This window comes from Megascapheus bottae, unplaced genomic scaffold (assembly GCF_031878675.1).
Source record: "Megascapheus bottae isolate mThoBot1 unplaced genomic scaffold, mThoBot2.hap1 HAP1_SCAFFOLD_45, whole genome shotgun sequence".
Lineage (NCBI taxonomy): Eukaryota > Metazoa > Chordata > Mammalia > Rodentia > Geomyidae > Megascapheus > Megascapheus bottae.
Genome location: NW_028327483.1, coordinates 447,702 through 473,984, shown reverse-complemented (window position 1 = coordinate 473,984; position 26,283 = coordinate 447,702). Strand labels below are relative to the sequence as shown.

General features: G+C 41.2%; 1 long non-coding RNA gene across 1 annotated transcript in view; it reads left to right on the top strand.

The window, feature by feature from the left end:
* The first annotated feature begins 6,788 nt into the window (after window positions 1-6,788).
* Window positions 6,789-26,283, top strand: part of LOC150039735 (uncharacterized) — a 44,528-nt gene continuing 25,033 nt past the window's right edge. Inside the window, exon 1 of the long non-coding RNA XR_016534249.1 lies at window positions 6,789-7,424. This is a non-coding gene — a long non-coding RNA (uncharacterized LOC150039735). The remainder of the gene's footprint in view (window positions 7,425-26,283) is intronic.

The window sequence follows — 26,283 nt, the reverse complement described above, 5'->3', positions numbered from 1 at the left end:
TGATTTGTTCTGAAAAACCCTGATCTTTTACAAAACTTGACTCTGGGATTTGATATCTATGATGTTCACTCTTGAGCTTGGACAGCATTTAATAATCCCTTCATTTGTTGTATTTTTAGTGAAGATATTCTCACACTCTGTGGGCTTTCTATTTGACTGCTAGCTATGTCCTTTGCCATACAGAACCTGTGCAGTTTAATGCAGTCCCATTTGTCCAAACTTTAATTTGTTGTGTTTCTGGGTCTTCATTAAGAAAGTTTTGACCTGTGCTAAAGAGACCTATTATATCTCTTATTCCTTCTTGTAAAGATTTTAGGGTGTCTGCTTTTACCTTGGGGTCTTTGATACATTTGGAGTTGATCCTGGTGTAGAGTGACATAGAAGGATCGAAATTTAATTTTCTGCAGGTGCTTAACGTGTTTTGCCAGCTAGGGTATGGAAACAAGAGCTTTATCTTGACTGATTGTTGTTCTTAATGTACCATGTTATTTCTCTTCTCCTTTATTTCCCGTTGGTTAATCTCATAATGTTACTGTATCTGCCTTTGTTACCTGGTATATTGTATATATGTTCATTTATCTCCAATTAACTACTAAAAATCAGGAAGAGGAGCTGTGATTAAAGTGGTAGATTCCTCATTTTGAGAAAATAAATCACAAGGACATTGACCAGACCTTAACTTCAAGCTCCAGGATCAGCAACAAAATATTAAATGTTGCTAGATGTGACTAGAATATGGTAACAAGATATAAATGATGTTGTTCTTAGTTGATTTATAACACTGTGATAAAGTACCTGAGGAATCAGTTGATGGTTAACAGCTCTTCATCTTAAAAGGTTTATTTTGTTCTCTTCTGTGGAGGTCTCCTACAAAGAGTAGTTATCTTGCTACTTAGGCAACTTTGGTAAGAGGAATGATTGAAGAAGTTTGTCAGTGGAAAGATTTCCCAATGGAAAACATAGAGGAAGAAATGATGGGCCTGGGGTTCTCAGGACCTTTTAAAAGGGAGGTCTTCCTCTTTGTTTTTCACAACATAACATATGAGGAGGAAAATCATTGAATAACATGAATTCAACGAAGTTCATAGGGCTGTACACTAACTCTTACCTTCTCACCATTAGTTTCCACCTTTCAAAAATCCCTCGTTTTGGGGTAGTTTAACAGGCTAGAAATCAAGGTTGAACATACAAACCTTTGGCAGTCATGGGGTATGGAATCTGTAACTGAATTCAGTTAGTCAGCTTCTCATATCTGCATAGAAACATTATACTTAATCCAGTTCTTTAAAGCAATGAACTTTTTGGTGTGTTGGGTAAAATATGAACAGTTAGTGACAAATCCTTGACTCAGTCCTCTTGCTCTATCTGCAATGAGAGTTGTGGTTCTGGGCTCAGAAAATCTCCTCAGGAGGGAAAGGCTCCTGTTGCTTTGGTTGTACTCATTGCCCAGAGAATGAGATTGCTAATAGGATAGGTAAGTCCATGGCTTATGAAGAAACACTCTCTTCCTACTTTTCCTCAGTCCAACCAAGTCAATACAAAAGTGTGCATTGGGAATACAGAGCCTGTTTTCCTTCTCTTGGTTAATAATTTAATTTTCACAAGTTGCAGTATCGCTCATAGAAATATGACAGATAATGGCTTCGAATTACATATTTTAGTAAATATTTTCTGGTCCATTACAGGCAAAATTATCTCCCTATTATTACTAATCATTAAGACACATGTAAATGATAACATGAAATTAAACTAGTCTGTTAAGGACAGTGTTCATCTTACATGTTACATTTTGTTCACATATGGATGAAAACATGGATCTTGGAATATTTTAACTTCTCACTGCCCAGAACTGTTCATGCCACGGAGTAAGCACTCAGAAAAGCAGATTGAGTGTAAGAAATGAGCCTGACTGTAGAGTGTCCAAGAGTGGTTTCTCTGTTCCTATTGCTTCACAGATGAATAGGAGTGACCAAATATGAGACCAATGCAAGAATGAGCCAGGGATAAAATTGATGTTTTAAAGAGACATGTTGGAAATTGTAAGTTGTATTCGGTAGAGTTTTCAAAAGGATTGCAGAATTATTTACAATTCTGTTAAGAACAGTGAAAAAAAGTATAGGAAATTGTTATTAGGATATTCGAATGCCCCAACTGGCACATTATCAATACATGTGATAATGCATGAAGGAAAAGAATGTTGAATATAAAAGAAGACAGGTACCAGGAGTGTGGCCTCGTGGTAGAGTGCTTGCCTAATATGCATGGATCCCTGGATTTGATTCCTAGATATCACATACACAGAAAAAGCTGGAAGTGGTGCTGTTGCTCAAGTGGTAGAGCACTAGCCTTGAGAAAGCCCAACGACAGTGCCGAGCCCTAGTTCAAGCCCCAGTACTAGCCAAAAAAAACTAAACAGAAAAGATGACAATGAGAAGGTTTATGGTTTAGAAATGAAACAAAATTGCTTTTATGATAACAAACACTAACATGGTAGGTTGACATCTCAGGGAACAGTTTCCTAAATTCTTAGAAGAATGTTAAGTTCACACCAAGAAGTTGTAGTTTTTTGTGTACTTCTCACCAGATACGTAATAGTGTGTGAGGTGTCTACATCATTAACATGGCAACATAGAGAGAAATCAGTGCCTCTTGAGAGCTGCAAGTTTCCTGGCTTTTGGAGATGCCCTGGGCATAGCTCTGACCTGCCTGGCTCTCTGCTTGTGTATGTTCGCTTCTGTTGTTCTTGAGATGTGTGTGAAATGCCAGGACACTGCCACTATAGAGGCCAGTAATTGAGATCTCAGCTGTACCTTGCTCATCTCCTTAATATTTGGTTTCCTTTGTTCCCTGCTCTTTATTGGCCATTCCAACACAGTCACCTGCACTCTCCAGCAAACTGCATTTGGAATTGTGTTTATTGTAGCATTTCTACAGTGTTGGCCAAAACTGTGACTGTGATTCTGGCCTTTAAGGCTACTTCTCCAGGGACAAGAATGAGGTGACTTCTGGCATCAGGGGCTCCTAAGCTCATCATCTCCATCTGCACTCTCACCCAGATGACTCTGTGAACTTTGGATGGAAACCTGTCATCCCTTCATTGACCCTGATGCACACAGTGAACATGGCATGTCATCATTCTGTGCAACAAGGGCTCCCTCGCTGCCTTCTACTGTGTCCTGGAATATCTGGGCTCCCTGGACCTCGCCAGCTTCACTGAGACTTTTCTAGACAGGAACCTGCCTAACACATTCAATGAAGCCAAACTGCCGACATTCAGCATGCTGAAGTGTTTGGCTCACTTTCCTGGCAGTCTACCAGGGTGCCAATGGGAAAGTTATGGTGGTCGTGGAGGTGTTTTCAATCTTGGATTCTGGTGCAGGGCTCTTAGGCTGCATTTTTACCCCGAAAATGTTACATAATTTTGCTAATGCAAAACAGAATCTTTTGGCATGGCTTCAAGGATAAAAGAAATATTAGAGAAATGTACATTCTTAGGTTGAAACTCATCTGTGTTTGATGAGTACATAGAAGGTTTTATTTAAATCAACAGTGATTTTCCATTGCTATATTAGTTGTATTGTGAAATATTCACTTCATTGAATATATATTGCTCATTTTTCTCATAGTCACAAGTGATGGTGATTCCCATTTAAACTGGAATTTTTCTTGTAGATTTTTTGGTTCTTTATATTTAATCTGCATTTAATCTTATTTTCCCCTTTCCTCTGTGTCTTTTCACTGTTGTATTTTTTTTCCCCAATCCTGAGGCTTAAAATCAAGACCTCAGCAATGTCCCTGAGCTCTTTATGCTCAAGGCTATCTCTCTGCCACTTGAGCCACAGCATCATTTCTGTCTTTTTCTTGTTATGTGGTACTGAAGAATCAAACCCAGGGCTTCATGCATGCTAGGCAAGCACTCTAACACTAAGCCACATTCCCAGTCCCCCCTGTTGTCTTTTTCAATCACTTTCCCAATTTTTGCGGCTAGGCCTGGAGCTTGAACTCAAGGCCTGTGCACTGTCCTTCACTTTTCTCAAGGCTAGCACTCTGCCACTTGAGACACAGCACCACTTCTGGATTTTTGTTTGTATGCGGTATTAGGAAATCAAGAAATCGAACCTAGGGCTCTGTGCATGCTAAGTAAGCACTCTACCATCAGGGCACACCCCAGCCCACTTTTCTAAGTTTTACAATACACTAACTCCCTATCTGCACCCTATCATGTTGCATATCATTCTAATACATTTCATTCATTAGTTTGCTCTTCACAAATTTTTACCTTTTTTTTCTTCCCCAGTTCTGGGGCATGAACTCAGGGCCTGGGCACTGCCCTTGAGCTTTCTAAAGGCTAGTGTTCCATCACTTGAGGCACAGTACCACTTCTGGCTTTTTTTTTTGCTGTGCATATTTGTTACGGAGAAATCCAACCCAAGGCTTTGTGCATACTAGGCAAGCACTCTAACATGAGGTTATGTTCCCAAGAAAGTTTTACCTTTTTTTTTGCCAGTCCTGCAGCTTCAACTCAGGGCCTGAGCACTGTCCTTGGGCTTTTCCTCAACACTAGCACTCTGCCACTTGAGACACAACACCACTTTTGGCTTTTCTATATATGTGGTACTGAGTAATCATACCCAGGCCTTTATGCATGCTAGGAAAGCACTCTACCATTAGGCAAAACTCCCAGCCCAAGTTTTAAGTTTTACCATGATCCTTACAGGCTGTTTTGTTGAATTTCAACTCACACATTTGCCTTTTGCAATGGTCTTCAATCTGTTTTCTGGGACATTTCTCTATGTGTATGTCTCTATCTGTCTTTCTTTCTCTTTGCCATGCTTCATCTGCCTCTATCTTCCTCTTCCCTTGCACTCTGCTTTCCTCATATGGCTTTATCAAAACTTGCATAATCTATAAAAACCTGCTACAATTTATTATCATAATGCATAAGAATTTTTACCTCACTCTCTCTCCCTCTTGCCCCCCTTCTCTCTCTCTCGCTCTCTCTCCCACCCCACCTTGTGTATTTATTTATTTATTTATTTACTTACTTATTGCCAGTCCTGGGGCTTGAACTCAGGGCTTGGGTTCTCTCCTTAGACACTCAACTTTTCTCTTTAGATTAACACCTCTAATGAATAATAGTTTCTTCCAACGTGATTGTTTATATCTTCAAATTTATTGTTATTTAATCACTCTTTATTAATCTGACACATAGAAATTTGTATTATATAAAAATATATTATACTATATATTATATTAAATATTATATTATTATATTATATATGTGAGCTGGGCACAGTGGCTCATGCCTGTATTCCTAGCTACTCAAAAGCCTGAGATCTGAGGATCAAGGTTCAAAGCCAGCTGGGGCACAAAATAACTTGAGACTCTTATCTCCAGTTAACTACTAGAAAATGGGAAGTGGGGCTGTGGCTTAAGGGGTACAGCGGTAGCCTTGAGCTGAAGACCTCAGGGACAGCACCCAGGTCCAGAGTTCAAGCTCCATGAGCAGAAAAGGAAAAATGAAAAAAGTTTCACTGAGTTTATCATTGCATGTAATACTCAATCCTTATTTTGTGATGTGAAGTTGATGGGAGACTATCTGATTTTAGTGCTTTTGTATAATATTTTGTATTCTTTGCTCATTTTTTTCCTATCTTGGTTTTGTGTGTGTGTGTGTGTGTGTGTGTGTGTGTGTGTGTGTGTAGAATTGAAAATCAAATGCCACATGAAAGTTTTTATCTGATTTCTGTTGCTTTTCGATATATTCCACCAAAATATTAGCGATTTCATCTGCATGAATGAAAAGAAAATATTGGGAATAGCAGGACCAAGATGGTGACATCCTTGTAGGTAAATCCCCCACCTGTCTCCCACTAACCAGATGTGTAGCGACTGAGGGTACACTGTCTATCACAAATCTCACTGCATCAGACCAAGAAACAGACTTATGCTAAGACCTAGCACCTCAGACAGCCAAGAAGAGGAAAAGATGGAAAACAGCGAGAGACCCCTGCTGGGGAGCAACTCCAGCTGTGGCTGGTGAGAGGCTCTGAAAACTCTCCTGGGAACCCCAGCCCATCTGTGTGCACCTCCAGTAGTTTCTGAACCCCAGCATGCTCCTGGGGTTGCAAAGCTCCTATCTGGGGTGGTTCTGCTGTGATCAGATGGGTGGGTGAGAAGCTTCCCTGTGTCAGTGACAGGGCTTCTGGCTCTCCATGGTTTTGGTGCCTTTCAGGGCTCTTCATTGCCATTCCTGGAACTGCTCTGTTCCTGGTCAGTATCCTGCTAACCACCCCTTTCCTGCCCCATTTTCTCCTGAAGCTAGAGGCTCTACTATCATTCTCTGGCTGAAGAAAAGGACATTATCCTCCGATGTGCTTTGTGTCCAAAGTAAGAACAGCCATGGGTCTTCACTGCCACCTTGCTCTCTGTGAGGAAGTGATAGGCTTTCACCACCACACCATAGCTACCACCCCCAGTGATCTCCTTGGCATCATATTGGTCAGAAAAGATCTCCAACAGAAAATAATATGACATGTACTCAAATGTGCATGGCTACATCTTAAGACAGGATGTGAGGGAATCAATCTTAATAACTTAGCTACATAAATATGGTGGGGGGAAATAAAGCATAATTAAATATTACTCTATAAATAAGTTGGGTAACAAATCTTTTTGCGGGGGGGGGAGGTCATGGGGCTTCAATGCTGGGGCTTGTGCACTATCCTTAAACTTTTAACCTTATGGCTACTGCCCTACCCTTTGAGCCACAGCCACACTTCCCCTTTTCTAGTGATTAGTTGGAGATAAAAGTATCACAGTCTTTACCGCCTGGACTGGATTTGAACTGCAATCCTCAGATCTCAACTTCCTGAGTACCTAGGATTACATGTGTAAGCCACTGGGCTTATTTCATATTTGAAATGAATGGAATCAATTTGATAGGTAGCAAATCTTACATAAAATTAGCTGTATCTAAACTGCAGATTAATGGAAATTTCCAAACCCACACAACACAAAGCCTCTCTCTTATCCCACCCCCCCAAATAACCAAAAAGAAAACATTTACCTATCTCTGATTTCATCCAAGAGAGTTCAGCACTGTATGTATCAAAGGTACAGCAACCAACTGCCTTCAATAACGCCTGCTGGGACCTCACAATGGCATATGAGGTCAGTGAGGAAATGGACCAATCAAAACTGAGCCTTCAGAAAGCTGGGAGGAATGGGCCAATAACAGCCAGGCATGGATCCCTTGAGCTCTTAGAACTTGAGGACTGTTGTCAAGGACTCCAGGTGGGCTGCTATGGTAATCAGTGATGAATCACCACCCTCCTTCTCCAGGGCCATGAGCTCCTAGGACCTGCTTCCCCCAAGAACACTGCCCCTACCCTCTAGGCACAAAGACCTCAGCCTTCTTGTGGGTAGGTACTAGAAACAATAATCTGTGAAACTATGGTGGATCACAATGAAGCCCTAGGCATGCTGGGGGTGTGGCAAAGAGGCAGCAACAGCTGCATCCAGGTTACAAAACACCCGGTGATTAAAGGAAAATAAGGGTCTCTTGGACTTGACTGCCCTGGCAGGCTCCAAATCATAGTCCTCGGATTTTAGGATATTGTATAATGCCCTGAGTTTATCATGGAACACTTGTCTGCTAGTAATGAAAAAAAAAGAAAGAAAAGATAAAGAAAAAAAGAAAAGGAAAAAAATGAGACTGAAGTTGAGTTTTTTCTCAAGTGGTAGAGCCGGGGAGTCTTGAATCTAAAAGAAAATAAAAGCCTCAGGTAGAGTAATCAGGTTGTGAGTTCAAACCCTAAGTACCAATACACATCTTTATATACAAAAGGACTCTGAAGTGAGTTTTACCTCAAACTGTAAACCCTGAGGAAATAAAAAAAAAAAAAAGATCCTGGACATGACCAGGCCTGGTGTTCAAGCCCTAGCACAAGAACCAAAAGACCCAAAGCCAAGAGTTTAACAGTGGCCCAAGTAGTAAAACCTGCTAGTTATTTTCATCAAGGTCTTTTTTTGCTGTCGTTGTTGGTTGTGCAGCTTGAACTCTGGGCCTAGGCACTGTCTCTGAGCTTTTTAGCTCAAGGCTACCACTCTACCCCTAGGCCTGGGCATTGTCACTGAGATCTTCAACTCAAGGCGAATGCCCTATTCCTGGAGTCTCAGCACTACTTCCGGTTTTCTAGGGGTTAACTGGAGATAAGAGTCTTATAGACTTTAGTGCCCGGGCTGGCTTTGAACCTCGATCCTCAGATCTCAGCCTCTTGAGCAGCTAGGATTTAAGGCGTGAGCCACCATGCCCCTGCCAGTTATTTTCAAACAAAACAGACATACAAACAAGCTTAGTGGCTAGGCCCTAACATCAAATCCAAAGACCTGAACTAAAAAGAAAAAACAAGACCAAAAAAAACATAGATGAGAGAAGAGCCAAATAAAGAAATTTAAATTAAAATCATGGTTCACACTTGTAATCCTGCTTAGCTTGTTGAAAACTGAGGATTCTTGTTCAATGTCAGCCTGGGCAGGAAAGTCCAGGACACCTGTTTGAATGAGTGGTACTAGTGAGCTTGAACTTGCTGTGATTTGTTCATAGCTAGAATTCTACTACTTCCTAGAGCTTTATCATTAATTGGAAAGTAGAGTCTCATGGACTTTCCTGCTTGAGCTGGCATCAAACCACAATCCTCAGATTTCAGGGCCTGTGTTCACATGAAACTCTTTCTCCTATAAATTGAGAGAAGGAGAGAGAAAGAGAGAGAGGGGGAGAAGAGAGAGAGAGAGAGAGAGAGAGAGAGAGAGAGAGAGAGAGAGAGAGAGAGAGAGAGAGAAGATAGAGGGGGAGGGGAGATAAGGAAAGGGAGAGGGACAGAGGAATGGAGGGAGAGGGAGGGAAGGCTAGAGGAAGAGAAGAAGGCAGGAAGGAAGGAAGGAAAGAAAAGAAAGAAACAAAGAAACAAAGAAAGATATACAGTGACAGAAAAACCAGGATAGAAAAATAAGTTTTTCTTTGTGATTGTTTTTCTTAATGTACTATGTGAAATTACTTCTCTCTTTTCCCCTTTATAGTTTATCTAATGTTGTTACTGTATCTGTCTTTGTTACCTGATATGTTGTATACATGTTTCTTTGTTTCTTTGAAATGCATAAGGGAAGGAAAAAACCAGATGATTGGGAGGGGGAGAATGACTGGGAAGTGGGAGAAAAACATGGGACAGTGTATCAATGTTTTCAAACTAATGTACCCACTACCTGATGAATGTAACTGTTATCCCGACAATAAAATACAAGAAATAATTATAAAAAAGAAAACACTGAAGTTGAGCTTTGGCTCCAAATGTGAATTTTGCTGACCTTGAGGGGGAAGAAAAGCAAAACAAAGAAAAAGACCTCAGAGAAAGTCACTAATTCATAACAGTAAGTTAAAAAATCTGTACAAGAAAAACAAAAACAAAAAAGGGATAAAAATGAATGACAAAGGAGAAAATATCAAAGAACGAACTCAAAAAGTTGAAAAAACTGTTAATTCCTGTATCCTACTTGCACAGATCACTGAAATCAGAGGATCCAGCCTGGGCAGGAAATACCATGAGAATCATTTTAGTGTGTGCCTGCCAGTGGTGGATTTAAGTTGTGGTGTTTTGCTCATGATTAGGGCCTTACCACTTTCTGCCTCCTGGTGGTTCATTGGAGTATCATGGACTTTCCTGCCCAGGCTAGCTTCAAACCATGTTCCTCAGATTTCAAAACTGAGTAGGCACAAATATTTAATTTTTTTTCTGGCTTATGGGGCTTGAACTCAGCCTGGTCACTGTCCCTGAACTCTTCAGCCCAAGGCTATCACCCTATCCTGGCAGGTGTGAGCCATTGTGCCCATCTGTGCAGGCACTCATTCCTCCTATGAACCAACAAAAAGTGAAAAGGCAGAAGTTCAACTGTGGTTCATGTAGATCCTGGGAACTGAATTAAAAAAAAAACTTGTAAGGTTTGTTTCAGCTCTAGCATTGAGTGGGGAAAGAAACTCCTTGACACTGTGCAAGAGCACACTTTAAGTCCTAGCACAAGAACAACAACAACAAAAAAAGCCAAGTGTGTGCCAGTGGCTCGTGCCGGTAATCCTAGCTAGCTGCTTTTTGGTGTTAAATCACAGTCCTCAGATTTTAGGATACTTTCTATGCACTTCTTTTTAATGGGACACATCTCTTTTTAACAACCAAAAAGGAAAGAAAAATGACAGAAGTTGAGCTGTGGCTCATGTAGTAAAGTCTGAGAGCCTTGTATTAAATATACTTTTTTAAATCTTCAGGGAGCATCACCAGGCATTGAATTCAGGCCCTATGTATCCACACCAAATTTTTTTGGAGAAAAAACTAAGATGTTGATTGAGTTTTACCTTGAATTGTAGCTTTGAGGAAAAAGAAAAAAGAAAGAAGGAAGGAAGGAAGGAAGGAAGGAAGAAAGAAAGAAAGAAAGAAAGAAAGAAAGAAAGAAAGAAAGAAAGAAAGAAGGGAAAGAAAGAAGGGAAAGAAAAGCCATTCCTGGACATTGAACAGGCCCAGAATTCAAGTCCTAGCACATAAAACCCAAAATGAACAAGTAGCTTACACCTGTAATCTTGGCTACTGGGGGCCAGGGGATTGCTAAATGAGGATCACAGATCTATGGGAGCCCAGGCAGAAAATTCCATGAGACATTTACTTCCTATGAAGCACTCAAAACCTAGAAGTTGCACAATGGAACAAAATGGTGGAGTGCTACATTTAACAAAAGATCTCAGTAAATTAAACTACTTATGGACAGTGACTAGGCCCAGAGATTAAGCACTAGCATTAGAACCAAAATATCCAAAGCCAGTAGTTGACCTGTGGCCTAGGTGGCAGAGCTTCCAAATGTTGAGCTAAAAACAAACAAAAAAAACCTAACAAAAATAAGGATGAGTATTTAGTCCTTAACAACAAGCCAGATGACTTAAAATGAAAAAAAATGACAGAATACATAAAATAAATTCAAAATAAAGTGAAAAGACAGAAGAGCCAAATAAAAATTTTAAAATCATTACTGAAACCTATATCCTACCTGTTCAGGTTACTGAAGTCTGTGGATTATGGTTCAAAGCCAGCCTGGGCAGCAAATCCATGAGACTTGTTTTAGTGAGTGGCAGTGGTGGCCTTGAACTAGCTGTGTTTGGCTCATAGCTAGAGCTCTACTCCTCTCTGCCTCTTGGTGGTTACTTACCAGTAAGAGTCACAAGGACTTTCTTGCCCATATTGGCTATGAACCACAACCCCAGATCAGAGCCTGTGTATGCCCCCATGTACACAAGACTGTCCTATAACCACAAAAAAGAAAGAAAGGAAAGAAAGAAAGAATGAGTGTGAGAGAGGAAGGAATATAAAAATGAAGGAAGACAAAGAGACAGAGAGAAAGGAAGAAAGGAGGGAGGGGGAGCTGGAATCAGGGAGGTAGGAAGGGAAAAATGAAGGCAGAAAGAAAATGGGGGAGGGGAGGAGGAAGAAAAGAGACAAAGAGGCAGAGAGAAAGGAAGAAAGGAGAAAAGAAAGGAAGAAAACTGTAGGAAGGAAGGGAGGAAGAGAAGGATAAAAATAGACAAAGAGGCAGAGAGAAAGGAAGAAAAGAAGGCTAGAAGAGGGGAAGGGAGTGAGGTAGGGAGGAAGGAATGAAAGAAGGAAGGAACGAAGGAAGAAATGAAAGAAGCAAGGTAGGCAGGCTGAAGTTGAGCTGTCGCTCAGGTGTGAAGCCTGTTAGCCTTGAGGGAAAAAAGCAAAGCAAAGCAAAACACCTCAGGGAGAGTTGCCAATCCACAACAACAAGCTAGAATATGTTTTTAAAAATGTAAGAAAAAATTTTAAAAGAAACAAAAATGATGAAAGGAGAACATAGTAAAGAACCCATATAAACGTTGGAAAATACAGTTCATGATCATATTCATTTAATTTTTTTAATGAAAAATACAAAAAGACTCAGAAGTTGAGTTTTGCCTTGAATTTTAAATGCTACTAGGTTTATGGGAAAAGAATAATGCCTTCAGAATTCCAGAGTTCAAGCCCTAGCACAAGAATCAAAAGAACTAAAGCCAGTAGTTGACATAAAACCCAAATTGTAGACACTGCTACTTTTTTTGTGGTAGGGGGTCATGGGGCTTGAACTCTGGCCTGAGCACTGTTCCTGAGCTCTTCAGCTCAAGGGTACCACCCTACCCTTGAGCCATAGCCCCACTTCCCATTTTCTAGTGATTAATTGGAGATAAGATTCTCTCAGCTTTGTATTACCCAGGCTGGCTTTGAACCTTGATCTTCAATCTCAGCCTCTTGAGTAGCTAGCATTACAGGCATGAGCCACCGCGACTGGTGAGACTATTTATTGTCTCATATTTTCTTTACTTATTTATAGCTTTTGTTTATCTGTCAACTTTGTAATATTTTCAAAATTGGTTATCCTGAGTAATTTTTTTTTGCTAGTCCTGGGTTTAAGCTCAGGGCCTGAGCACTGTCCTTGGACTTTCTCAAGGCTAGAGTTCTACCACTTGAGCCTCAGCACTATTTCCGGCTTTTTATCTATGTATGTGGTACCAAGGACTCAAACCCAGGTCTTCGTGGATGCTAGGCAAGCACGCTACCACTAGGCCAAACTCCTGGCCCGTATCCTGAGTAATTTTTATGTTATTTCTCTTTTACCTTAATTCCTTTACATTTTTTTTTGGATTTTGTGAACATTGGTTTTTACATCATATTTCAAATTTCATGTTTAACAAACAAGTATTCAAGAAGGGAATCTCTATATACAATCACCGGCACTTAGGTTTTTGAAGATAATTAATATTATGCTGAGGGCTTGTATGCCATAGATACCTATTAATATATATAATAAAATATTATGTCTATAGAGTATATAGCCCATCATACATTTTTATGTCTATGGTCCAAGACCATGTCCATGACTTCGGTATCCAAATATTGAGTCATCGCTCTTGTACTGTTTGGATTAATATGCACATATTAAAGATACTATGAGCCTTTTGTTCCTTTGGTCTTGACTTATCTCACTCAATATGATTCACTCTAATTTCACCCACTTCCCTGCAAATGCCATTATTTTATCTTGTCTGTTGACTACGTAGAATTCCATTGAATATATAGACCACATATTTTGTATCCACTCATTTGCAGTAGAGCATCTGGGTTGTTTCCATCAATTGGCTATTGTGAATAACACAGAGATGAACATGGCTGAGCACATGTTCTTATTATATCCTGGGTTATGATGCTCAGGGTAGATGCCCACGAGTGGTATGGCCAGCTCAAAGGGAAGATCTATTTTCAATTCTTTAAGCAACCTCCAAACTGCCTTCCAGAGTGGACGTACTAGTTTACATTCCCACCAGCAGTGCAGAAGGGTTACTCTTTCTCCACAAACAAGACTATTATTTTTTAAAAACTTTTCTTTATTATAAATATATTTTTATTTTATACTTTGTTTGGTGGGCATGGGGCATGAACTCTGAGCCTGGGAGCTGCCCCTAAGCTCTTCAGCTCAAGGATAGCACTCTACCACTTGAGCCACAGCGCCACTTCCAAGATTGTTATTTTAAAGCAAAACCATCAAAGAAACCAAAACAGAAATAAATGGCATTTCAGTGGCTGGCCTCTAATACCAAGCTAAAAGACCTGAACTAAAATTTAAAAAAATAAGAAAAAGAAACAAAAAATTAAAAAGTGTTGTTGATGGGAGTGTAAACTCATTCAACCACTAAGGAAAGCAGTATGGCGGTTCCTCAAAAGACTAAACATAGAGATCCCCTATAACCCAGCAATTCCACTACTTGGCATTTACCTTCTGGTCCAGAAAGTAGGACCTACTAAATCCATTAGCACAACAATGTTCATTGCAGTACTCTTTACCATAGCAAAGATATTGAACCAATCCAGATGCCCCTCAGTTGATGAGTGGATCAACAAGATGTGGTATTTATACACAATGGAATTCTATGCTGATGTCAGAAAGAACAACATCTCCGCATTTGTAAGGAAATGGAAAAACTTTGAAAAAATCACATTAAGTGAAGTAAGGCAGACTTAAAGGAACATAGGCTCAATGTTTTCCCTCATTTATCATAATCAGTAGAAACCTTGGACTCTCCTATCAGAGATTTACAATAGAACAAAACCTAGACAAATAAGGCCATATAGAATGACACTAAATGAAAGGATCTCCAGGATATAGAAGCAAAAGCCATATAATGAGTGGTTATTGTCCTTAATGTACTATGTTATCTCTCATCACTTTTGCTGTCCCTTTGTTATCTCATATTGTTACAGTATTCCATCTTGTTATGTGATATACTGGATATATGCAGATTTGATTATTTGAAGTTGGATAAGGAAGGGGGAGGGAAACAAGATGAGGGGCGGGGGTGGGGGAGGGAAGTGAGGATCAAGACATGAGAAAGGGTATCAATGTATGTGAAATAATGTGCCTTCTATCTGGTGAATATAATATAACCCTTCTATGAATTACAAGGAAAATACATGAAAAAATGTGAAAGAAAAGAACCAAGTAAAGAAAATTTAATCATGCTCACACCTGTAATCCTACCTAGACTGCTGAAATTTGAGGATCACTATTTGAAGCCTGACTGGGAAAATATGTGAAATCTGTTTTAGAGACTGGCACTGGTGTTCTTGAACTGGGTGTGTTTTGTTTATGGATAGAACTCTACTACTTCCTGTCTCTTTGTGATTAATTGAAGAAAAGAGTCATGGGCTTTCCTGCCTAGGCTTATTTCAAACCATTTCAGAGCCTGAGTATGTCCTCAGGTTCCTATGAGACTCTTTCTCCTATAAGCCACCAGAGAAGGAAAAGAAGGGTGGAAGTTAGAAAGTAAGTAGGAAAGGAAGTCTGGAGGAATGGAGGAAGAAAGGAAAGAAGGGAGGGAGGGAAGGAGGCAGGGAGGCGGGCAGGCAGGTGTTGGGAGCCAGAGTGGAATCAAACTGTACCTTGACTTGCATCAGACGATGGCTTTATTGTCTTATTGCTTTCTGGCCCTATTCTATGTAAATGACCTGAGAATTACCATATGAATGTAACACCTGGAGGTTCCCTGGGTCAGGAGGAGGGAAGAAGGGGGAGTGGAAAATAAACGCGGCAGTCTCGGCAGTCTTTGCCTGGACTGCGGACATCCCGGACCGGTGTGTCTGTCTCTCTTCTATTTCTTGCTAGTCCTTGCCCCCGATTTCAGGAACCCCAATCTGCGAACCCTGGTTTGCTGCCGGTTGGCCCCGGCAGGCAGGCAGGTAGGTAGGCAAGCTGGTAGGCCAGCCAGCCACTCTGAAGTTGAGTGGTAGCTCCAGGTGCAAAGCCACCTTCCCTTGCAGAAAACGATAAGGAAGCAGAGAGAGGAGGAGAGTGGAGAAAGGAGCCAAGCTATGATAAGCTAGAATACTGGAACAACATTTTTTAAGCAAGAGAAAAAGAATTAGATGGAAAAAGACATCAGAGACAACGCAAAAGTTTTAAAACTTGTTTCATGACTCTTTCCTACTTGCTAAAGTCACTGAAATCAGAGGATTGTGGTTCAAAGTCAGTCTGGGTAGGAAAGTCCGTGAGACTTATTTTAATGTGTGTCTGACAATTTTGGGCTTAAACTGGTGGTGCTTTGTTCATAATTGGGACCCTACTTCTTTCTGAATCTTGATGGATCATTGGAGAAAAGAGTTTCAAGTACTTTCCTGCCCAGGATGGTTTCAAGCTACTATCTTCTGATTTTAAGGCTCTGTGTGGTGTTCTTTGTGTTTCAGGGTCAGTCTTACCTCCTATGAACCACCAAAAAAAATGAAAAGGCAAAATTTGAGCTCTGGCTTGTGGGGTAGACTCAGGGAGCCTTGAATGAAAAACAAAACACCAAACTTGAAAGTCCAGTATTAGCTGTACTGATATTTTCTGAACCTTTTAGGGAAAATTTATTTTGGAAAATGAACAGGCCTTGATTTCAAGCCCTAGTACAAGAACCTTTCCCTCCAAGCCCCCCAAAAAGTTTAGTAATACTATTCCTATATCATTACTTTCTTGTAATATAAAATCAAATTGTTGTTTAGTGTAAGGCAAAATCAATTTACAAAACTCTTGTTCAAATAATTCTTTTGACTTTGATTATTAGTTGTGCACATAGATAATCAAATCCAGAAATTACTTTATTTTGTATATGGGGCAGATGTATCCACTCTAAAATTCCATTTTGCCACAAACATCCTGTAGGGGTGTAAGCAGTGCTTATTATAATTAAGTCCCATGGTTGGCTATAGTCTATTTGTTTAACAAAGGAAGTACTCAGTCTTTGCTCTGTAATAGCCAATGCCTCTTCAGCTGCTTTATTAAGGGTTCAAGGAGAATTAGGGGCGGAATCACCCTGTAACAATTCAAAGAGTGGCTTTAATTCTCCAGTAGATAATTTTAGCTGAGGTCTTATCCAATTGATATTTCCTAAAACCTTTTGTAAGTCATTTAGAGTAAGTAGAGAATCCCTGCGAATTTGTAATTTTTGTGACATTATTTTTTGTTCATGAATAACATACCCTACATATCTTATAGGTAACTGGTATTGAATTTTGTCAGGAGTGACAACTAGCCCATTATTCTGCAATGATTTTAATAATAAAATTAAAGACTCCTGTAATTCCCCACAAGTTTTTGCTGCAAGTAAAATATCATCCATATAATGAATTAGATAAACATTAGGAAATTGTTGTCTTACTAGTTCAATAGCATTGGCCACAAATTTTTGACATAACGTAGGACTATTTTTCATTCCTTGAAGTAACACTTTCCATTGATATCTTTTGTAGGGTCTTATAAAATTTACTGATGGTACACTGAATGCAAATCTCTTACAATCCTCAGGATGTAATTTTATTGTAAAGAAGCAGTCTTGTAAATCTATGACTGTAATTTTCCAATCTTTTGGAATTGTTACTGGATTTGGCAGCCCTGGTTGCAATGCGCCCATGTCATGCATGGTTGCATTTACTGCTCTTAAATCTTGTAATAATCTCCATTTACCAGATTTCTTTTTTATGGCAAAGATAGGAGTATTCCAGGGACTAGTAGTCTCCTCCAAATGTCCTAAGTTTAACTGTTTTTGAACAATAGCTTCTATGGCCTGTATTTTTTCTATGGTAAGGGGCCATTTATTAAGCCATACAGGCTCTTCAGATTTCCAAGATATTTGATCTGCAAATAATGTAGCCTCAATGGCCCCTATGAAAAATATTGTTCATCAATGTCTGAATCTGTAAATAGCTTAACATTCATTTCTGTCATTATGTCTCTTCCCCATAAGGAGAAGGGCAATGAAGGAATGACATAAGGATGGATGGTTCCCTTTTTCCCATCCACTTCCCAGCGTAGGAGTTCTGCACTTTTTGCTACATTAGAAGCCATTCCCAATCCCTGTAATGAAGAGGAAGTTTTTATTACTGGCCAAGCTTGAGGCCAATCTTTTCCTGCAATACAAGTCTTATCTGCTCCTGTATCTAAAATACCCTTAAAAGTTTTTCCATTGATTTTTACAGACAGAAAAGGCCTATCCTTTCCTATTTCCGTAACCCAAGCTACTGTGTCAGTTGACCCGAAAGAGCCCTGACCTCTTTCCTTTGACAACTCTGGATTAGGTAATTTTAAATAAGGAAGCAAAAGTAATTGTGCTATTCTTTGTCCTTTTCTTAGGACTACTGTTCCTTTAACACTTTTAGCCATGATTTTAATTTCTCCAGTAAAGCCAGAATCAATCACTACATGAAGCACTTCAATCCCCAATTTAAAGTTAGAACTTCGTACCAGTAACAATCCTGTAATTCCTGAGGGTAGAGTTCCTTGAACCGAAGTAGACACCAGTTGAACCCCATCTTCCACAGACAGGATTACATCCTTGCCCACCGCTACATCTAACCCTGCACTTCCTGGACTGGCTCTAGGCAAATTATGTATTGTGAAATCTGGAGCCTCTGGGTTAAGGGCCTGACTGTTGGCCTTGCCCTCCTTTTCCTCTCTTGTATTGGGGCTGAGAGGCTGCCCCTTTTCTAGTTTTTTGATTCCTTGACTTCTTCTTCTATTTTACTTCCGTCTTTGCGGAATTTTGATTTACATTCATTTTTCCAATGCCTTACTCTCTGGCATTGGGGACATATTCCTGAAGGATTCTTTTTGTATGTTCCTCCCTGTTTTTTGTTAGAGCAATACTTTTTCATATGTCCTGATTCTCCACATTCAAAACAAGTAGGTTGAGGCCCTTTCTTAGGTCCTCCACCCCCATATGTCTGCTTGACATATGACTGAAAAGTTTGACCTTTCATAGCTGCCGCGTAGGCCATTCCTTGCACTACTGCGGGGGAGGCGTCAGCACATGTTTTCATATAGTCTTGTGTAAGACTCCCGACTCAACGGGATGTCTACAGAAGGAGACCCTTCCCAAGGAACAACGAGGCCACGCAGTCGGATGCAAACAGCAAGAGGTTTATTTGGGTACACGGGCGCCCGGGGCGACAAAGTCTCCTAGAAGACTTGCGCGCCGAGGCTGGGGAGAGGGGAGTATTTATGGGTAGCTGAAGCGTGGTTACAGAAGCAGAAGCATAGTTACAGGGTAGGGATTGGTTAATTCAAATAGGGCGGGGGGTTTATTCTGGATAGTAGTGGAATTTTCCTTTTTGGCTAGAGAAGGGCTTACGTGTCCTTCTTCTGGTCATAAGATGTTTCACACACACACCTTATCTTACTCCTTATCCTGTTTATACAATTTCAGTTCTCGGTCATCCTGACCGTGAACATCTTGCTGGTTATTTTTCAATTTCTTTTTATAACTAAACTGCAGCTGCTACACAAAATGGAGTCACTTCTGCTATCCTGGGAATTACAGTTAAGGCTATACATTTCTCATCTTGCAATGAACCTGTTTTCCTTAAAGGACGAATGAGGTCTTGGCAGAGTGTGTAAAATTCTCTGCCTGTAGCACCCAAGACTTTTAGACCTCGTTCTGTTAACATGTGCTTGAGAACTGAAACAAAAAGTTTCTGTCCTTTAGTTCCTGATTGCCCCATGATTAATCTTACTCACCCTTCACCAGTCTCCCTTGGTTTACTGGCAGGATTGCAGTTCCCTTGGTGAGAGCCTAACCACTCCTTGGAAGGAAGTGAAAAGAAAGGATAAAGTATTACCTGTCCAGTCAGGTGGCACCCAGTTCGGGTGCCACTTGCCGCAGACTGACTCAGCGGGAGTGCGGGGAGACCAAGTCTGGATTCACAGGTCAGGAATGGATTTGGCGATGACGAACAGACACAAACGCAAGGGAGGTTTGAAATCTGCTGCGAAGTTTTACTTGTTGAATGTGAGATTATATACAGTCAAAGTAGGAGCACTTTCTTTCAGTTGGCATAAGGTCAAAAGATTACAATCATGTTTAAGAATGGTTACAGGGTACATTTTTCTGAGTAGAAAAGAAACTTCTCCCTTCATTCTAAGAAGCTATGGTTAATAAGTCAGACATTGTGGTTAGGCATCATCCACCTTGGCATTAATAATCAATATTAGCTTTGTTTACCATCTGTTCCATTCTAGTTCTTCCTATGATTCTGTTTCTGAGTCAGTAATTATACCCTGTGCCAGGAATTGTAAAACCTTAAACCTAAGAGTCCATTGTTGCTGTTCAGTTAGAGCACACCATGGTGCTCTAGCCCTTCTAATCCTTTCCCATGTGATTCATTATGTACTTGCAACATTTACACAAGTAATGCAGACGCATTAAAGGCATATTCAGGCAAACTAACATTTATTACTAATTCACAGATCATGTTTTCCATTTTAGTTTCTAATTCTGTCTTATTATTAATAGAATGCATTGAGGTCATCAAGGCTGCTGTGGGTGTGTCTTGCACCAGAGTAGCCGGGCATGCACTTTTAGTTCCTGGAACATCTAGTCGCTCAATCAATTGTTTAGGCCAGTAGCTGGCACAGAATATTACTGCCATGCCATCAACTATCAGAAATGAAAAGAGTGATAAAAGAATCCCAGCACCCAGCATTATGAGCATTCCACGCATATGTCCCAGTCTCTGCCAGGGACCTCCAGGAGGCCTGATCATCATTGGTGCGAACCTCAGGACTGGCAGCCATTCAAGCTCTTTCTGCTCCATGCTGCACAGACTCCACTGGAGTCGGTGTAGCAGTTTGTTGGTAGTTTTGTTCTTTCTTTCTGGCCTATTTCCTCACTTTGTTAAGTGTATTTGTTGGCTGTTTATCTTTGTGACAGGAGTCCATCATAGAGTCACTGGCCTTTTAATAAAGCCTCCGAGAGTATAGCCCACAAAATGTGGCTTCTCTGCATTTTCACCTTATAACACTACTACTTGAACCACAGTTCCACTTCTGCAGGTTTAATTTTTTTTACTTGTTTGTTTGTTTGTTTGTTTGTCTGTTTGTTTGTGTTTTTGGTAAATAGGAGATAAGAGGCTGGATGGTAACTCATGCCTGTAATCCTAGCTACTCAGCAGGCTGAGATCTGAGGATAGGGGTTTAAAGCTAGCCAGGGCACTAAAGAACAGTGAAGAACAAGAGACTCATATATCCAATTAACTACTAGAAAAATGGGAAATGGGGCTGTGGCTTCCAGTTTTGGGCCGTAACCTTGAGCTGAAAGAGCTCAGGGACAACATCCAGGTAAAAAGATCAAGCCCCAGGACCCACAAAAAAGAAAAAGTGAAAGGCTTGAAAGATGAAGATTGTGGTTTGAAACTCTGAGCTTTTTGTTATGCTTTGTTTTTATCCTAGTTCAAGAACCTCATGAAAGCTGAGATGAAAATATTGGTGCTTAGGGGCCAGGAGTTTGTCCTGGTGGTAGAGTATTTCCTAGCATGCATGAAGACCCGGGTTCAATTCCCCAGTACCACATACACAGAAAAAAGCTGGAAGTGGTGCTGAGGCTCAAGTGGTAGAGCTCTATCTCCGAGAAAGTCCAAGGGCAGTGCTTAGGCCCTGAGTTCAAGCCCAGGACTGGCAAAATATATATATATATATATATATATATATATATATATATATATATATACATGTATATATATCAGTACCTAAAATCTGAGGACTGGAGTTCAAAGTCAGCCCAGGCAAGTAAGTCCATAAGTCTCATTTAATCCCCAACACAGGGTTTTACCTTAAAATAATATGCTGCCTTAAAACAATATTTCTATTTGAGATCCTAAGTTCATACCTAGGAGCCAACACATAATCATAAATTCCTGATGAACTTTCTTTCCTGAGTTGGCTTGGAATCATGACCTTCAAGTTCTGTCTTTTGTATATCTTGAGCTGCAAATGTGCGCCATCAACTTTCTACTCATTGTAACATCTGGCTCTCTGTGCTCTTTCTCCACCCTTATTATTTATACATTTGTGTTTCTTTGTTTATGTGGTCCTAGCCATAGATCTCTGGGACTGGTTACTATGGCTTTTTTCCCCCTCAAATCTGTTGCTGTCCCACCTGAGCCACAGTACCACTTCCAGTTTTTTTTCTGTTTCTATATTACTGAGAAATTAAACCTAGGGCTTCATAAATGCTATGCAAAGAATCAACCACAGTTCAGGACCTACTTCTGGCTTGGAGTTGGGGATTAGAGCTTCATGGAATTTCCTGTCTAGGTGGATTTTGAATCACCATTCTCAAATTTCATGACTTGTAGGATTATACATCAGCCACCAATGCCTGGGTCATTTTACTATTTTTTTTTTGCCAGTACTGGGGCTTGAACACAGGGACTGAGCACTGTCCTTGGGCTTTTTACTCAAGGCAAGCATTCTAACACTTGAGGCACAGTGCCACTTTCAGCTTTATCTATGTATGTGGTACAGAGGTATCAATCCCGGTCTTCATGTATGATAGGCAAGCACTGTGGAAAATTCCCAGCCCTAATTTTTAAATTTTTTTTTGGTCCTAGGACTTGAACTCTGGGTCTGGGCTTTGCCCCTGAGCTCTTCAGCTCAAGCCTACTTCTCTACCCATTGAATCACAGTGTCATTTCTGATTTTCTGGTGATTAATTGGAGATAAGCGTTTCATGGAATTTTCAGTGTTCAGGATGGCCTTTAAATGCAATCCTCAGATATCCCTTCCAGAGTAGCTAGGATTACAGGGGTATGCTACCAGCCAGGCCATTTTACTACTCCTATTTTTTGTGAGATATGGGGCTTGAATTCAGCCAGGGTGCTGTCCCTGAGCTCTTCTGCTCAAGGCCTCCAGCCTAACCCTGGGCATGTGCAGTATTCCTGACCTCTTCAGCTCAAGGCTATGATCCTACCCTGGAGCCAAGCCCCACTTCCCATTCTTTAGAGGTTAATTGGAGATACTCAGGTACTTTTGTGCCAGGCTGGCTTTGAAACTTGATCCTCAGATCTCAGCCTCCTGTGTAGCTGGGATCATAGGCATGAGCCACCGCACTGCCTTTCATTTTACTATTGCTAATAGGCTCTTCCACTTTCCTTTTTATTCACATTACTACTACTACTACTGCTACTACTACTACTACTACTACTACTACTATTACTACTACCGCTAATAATAATAATAATAATAATAATAATAATAATAATAATACATGATTATCATTATTGTATGCTGGTCCTAGGGCTTGAAATCAGGACCTGGGCTCTTTCCAGGATGTTTTTCCCTGGAGCATTTCCACTTGAGACTCACTTCAACTTCTGATTTTTTTTAAACTGTATTTTTTTTTGTCTTTTCTTTTTTGGCACTGGGGATCGAACCCAGGATGTTGCACTTCCTAGGCAAGGGCTTTGCCACTGAGCTACATCCCAGCCCTCTGATTTTTTTTTAAATTTTCCTTTGCTTTTTTCTTTGCATCTTTTGTTCTTTTTTTGTGGGTCATGGGGCTTGAACTTGGCCTGGGTACTGTCCCTGAGCTTTTCAACTCAAGGCTACCACCCTACCTCTGGACTTGGGCATTGTGCCTGAGCTCTTCAGCTCAAGGCTACTACCGTAACCATTAGCCAACCCCCACTACCTGTTTTCTAGTGTTTAATTGGAAATAAGAGTCTCATGTTCTTGGACAGGAGTTTGACCTAGTGGTAGAGCGCTTGCCTAGTATACATAAAGATGATAGAGCAGGAGAGTACCTTGACAAATTCTGTGTAGTTTTTCCTTTCATTACTAATAGGTGAGGGCAGGGGGACTCATCCAGAATCTCCATTGTGTCTGGGAAGGAGGAGCCCTAGCTCCCTCTCTAGAGAGACATGTCCTGCAGTGCAGGCGCAGCAGCCCTGGCTTTCTCCAACCCCAGTGATTACCCAGATCAGCCAATATACATGGAATCCAGGGAAATGTGGCCTTATGCAGGGGATTCAGGTCTAGGGACAGCTGTCCCGATGATCCCATAAACCCATCCCTAGGCTACTGCAAGGATGCTAACAAAATGCTGCCTGTGTGGCCGGGAGAGTTGAGGTGGCATGGCATGTGGATGACAGGTGTTGGGTGGCACACAATGGATGCTTTCTGTTCTGTTGTCCATGCATGACTAAAGCCAGTGTTGCATTCTATCTGAATCTAAGCAGTGTGAGTGGCCTGAGAAGCCAATGCACCCAGGAAGACATCATTACAAATGGGTAAAGTGAAAGGGAGTGATGGAAAGCACCAGGGGAAAAAAGTCTAGATTAAAAAAAACTTTCCTTTTAGATTCTACACACTGTGGACATAGCAAGGAGAGAAACAGCTTGGATTTATACATTATTGTGTGCAGGTGTAGAGTTAGACAATGTACGTATATACATATCAGTATAAATACATGATTGGAAAAAGTCAAAGCAGAAATGGGTGATGTACCAGAGATGAGGGTTAGTAATTTGCAACCCTCATCCTCTGTAATCCTAGCTAATCAGAGAATCTCAGTTCAATGCCAGCCTGGGCAGGAAATTCTGTGAGACTGTTATCTCCAATAAAGTACAAGACAAAGACAAAGGAGGAGGAGAAGGAAAAGAAGAAGAGAAACAGGTGGAAGAGGAGAAAAGAAGAGGAAGGGGAAGGAAAGACAGAAGTGGCACTGTGGATAAAGGTGTAGAGCTTTGGCCTTGTGCAAAAATAAAGCTCTAAGACAGTGCCAGGACCAGAGTTCAAGTGCCCAACATAGGAAAAAAAGAAAAAACTTAACTACTATGATTCATGACAGATCATAAAAGGTAGGTCTTATTGCCTGAATGCATCAGGGAGTGAGTGAAGGTTTAGTTGCTAGCAACTGAATGTACTCCTGGCATGGATGAACCCTGTCTTGGGTACCTCAGGTTGGGATGGGAGAACTCCCCTGCTTCACAAAAGAATGGCCATAAATTCTGTGATGTCACATCCATCTTTGCCTTGGCAGTAGGTAGATGTCAGGCACTGGTCATGCACTAAGTTAGACTCAGCTACGCAGAGAGGCACAAACTATGAGAGGCAATGACTGCCACCCACTAGACCATGGCTTGATGAGCTGTCCTGGTCGATGCTAAGATCACATGAGCTGGAGCACAAGGACCCTGAGCACTGAGGATGAGACACTACTGAAGGGATTGGAGAAATAAAAGTTGATGTGGTGCCTCTATGCTGCTATCATGTTGGAGAAGAAAGCCTGAATTCACAATGATCCTTTCCAGAAATCAGAGGCATAAGACCGATGATGAGGTGAAAACAATATTATAGCGGAGAGGGGAGGAGATATCCCTGACAAGGAGACATTGAGTCTGAGAGCAGGGGCTTCACCCATGCAATTACGTAGGAGTAGGTTCTCCAGGTACAGCAAGGACTCCCACAATGGAGAGAATGGACCTGACCTGCTTCAGAGAAAGAAAGCAGCACTGACTTGCTGAACCTCATGAATCAAGGAAAGGGCTCCAATGAAGAGATCAGACATGGAGATAGGTTAATGGGAAAGTTCCAGACTGACCCCGGTCCCCCACTACCACCTCTACTCCTCACCCTACTTTTGACCCCACCCCTAAGCCCCATTTCCAGCTGCACACACATCCCTTTTCTTTCCAGAATCACTCTGTATGCTCATTGCCCCCAGCACCCTTTATCCCCATTCAAGGCAACACCCTTCACTACCACTCCTGACATAACTAATTACCATTTCCTGCTCCATCCTCTCCCCCACAAACTGCCCCCAACTTCCCCACTGCCAGCCCCACCCCTCACTTCATTTTCCAGTCCCCATCCCTCATTCCCCCTTTCCAGGACCACTTCTTATTCCTCACCCATGAGCCCAACCCTCAAACCCATTTCTGGCTGTACCCCTCATGCCCAATTCCTAGACCTACCCCTCACCTCCACTCAGGGCTCTATCCCTCATACAGGCTCCCATCTACCCCTCCCTGTTTCCCAGTTGCAGGCCACCAGCCACACAGTTGAGTGTTCCTTAGAGCATTTGACAGTGTCTCACACCTTTATGCTTCATGTAGGTACCACAAAATGTACATTATTTTTAGTTCTGCTAATACCAGAACTTGAATTCAGTGTCTGATTCCTGTGCCTTAGATTTTATTACTTAAGGCCAGTATTTTAACACTGCCAGTATTTTGGAGATTAGAGCAACTTGGGTTGTCATTGAATGTTTCTCCTCAGATCTGAAGCCTCTAGAGGAGCTGGGATGGCAAGTGTGGTCCTCTGCCCACTTGGATGGCTAGGGTGATGGGTATGATTCACTGGCACCCAGCCTTCAGTGAGCTTAGGAGAAATGAGCTGTTTTCCTCATCAGAAAGAGGCCACATAACAAGAGATGGGTACCAGGCCTTCACATGTGCCACAAATCTATGTTGTACTATCATAGCCTTGCACTGCCACAGTCCCAGGACCCAAGATGAGTGAGTCACTCAGGTGTTTCATTGGGGCATAAGATGGTGACCTGTATGTAGAACCTGGCTCCAGGTTTGATTGTCAGCTCCCCTTGTTTCCTTCTCCTCATGCACCACTCCCCAGACACCACCGGTTTTCTGGAGTCCACCCTTGGAAAGATTAAAGAGAGAGAGATGAAGGGCCAGAGTTTGGCCTAGTGGTAGATTGCTTGCCTAGCATGCACGAAGACCCGGGTTCGATTCCTTGGTACCACATACGTAGAAAAAAGCTGGAAGTGGTGCTGTGGCTCAAATGGTAGAGCTCTAGCCTTGAGAAAAGTCCAAGGACAATACTCAGGCCCTGAGTTCAAGTCCCACAACTGGCAAGAAAAAAAAAAAGAAT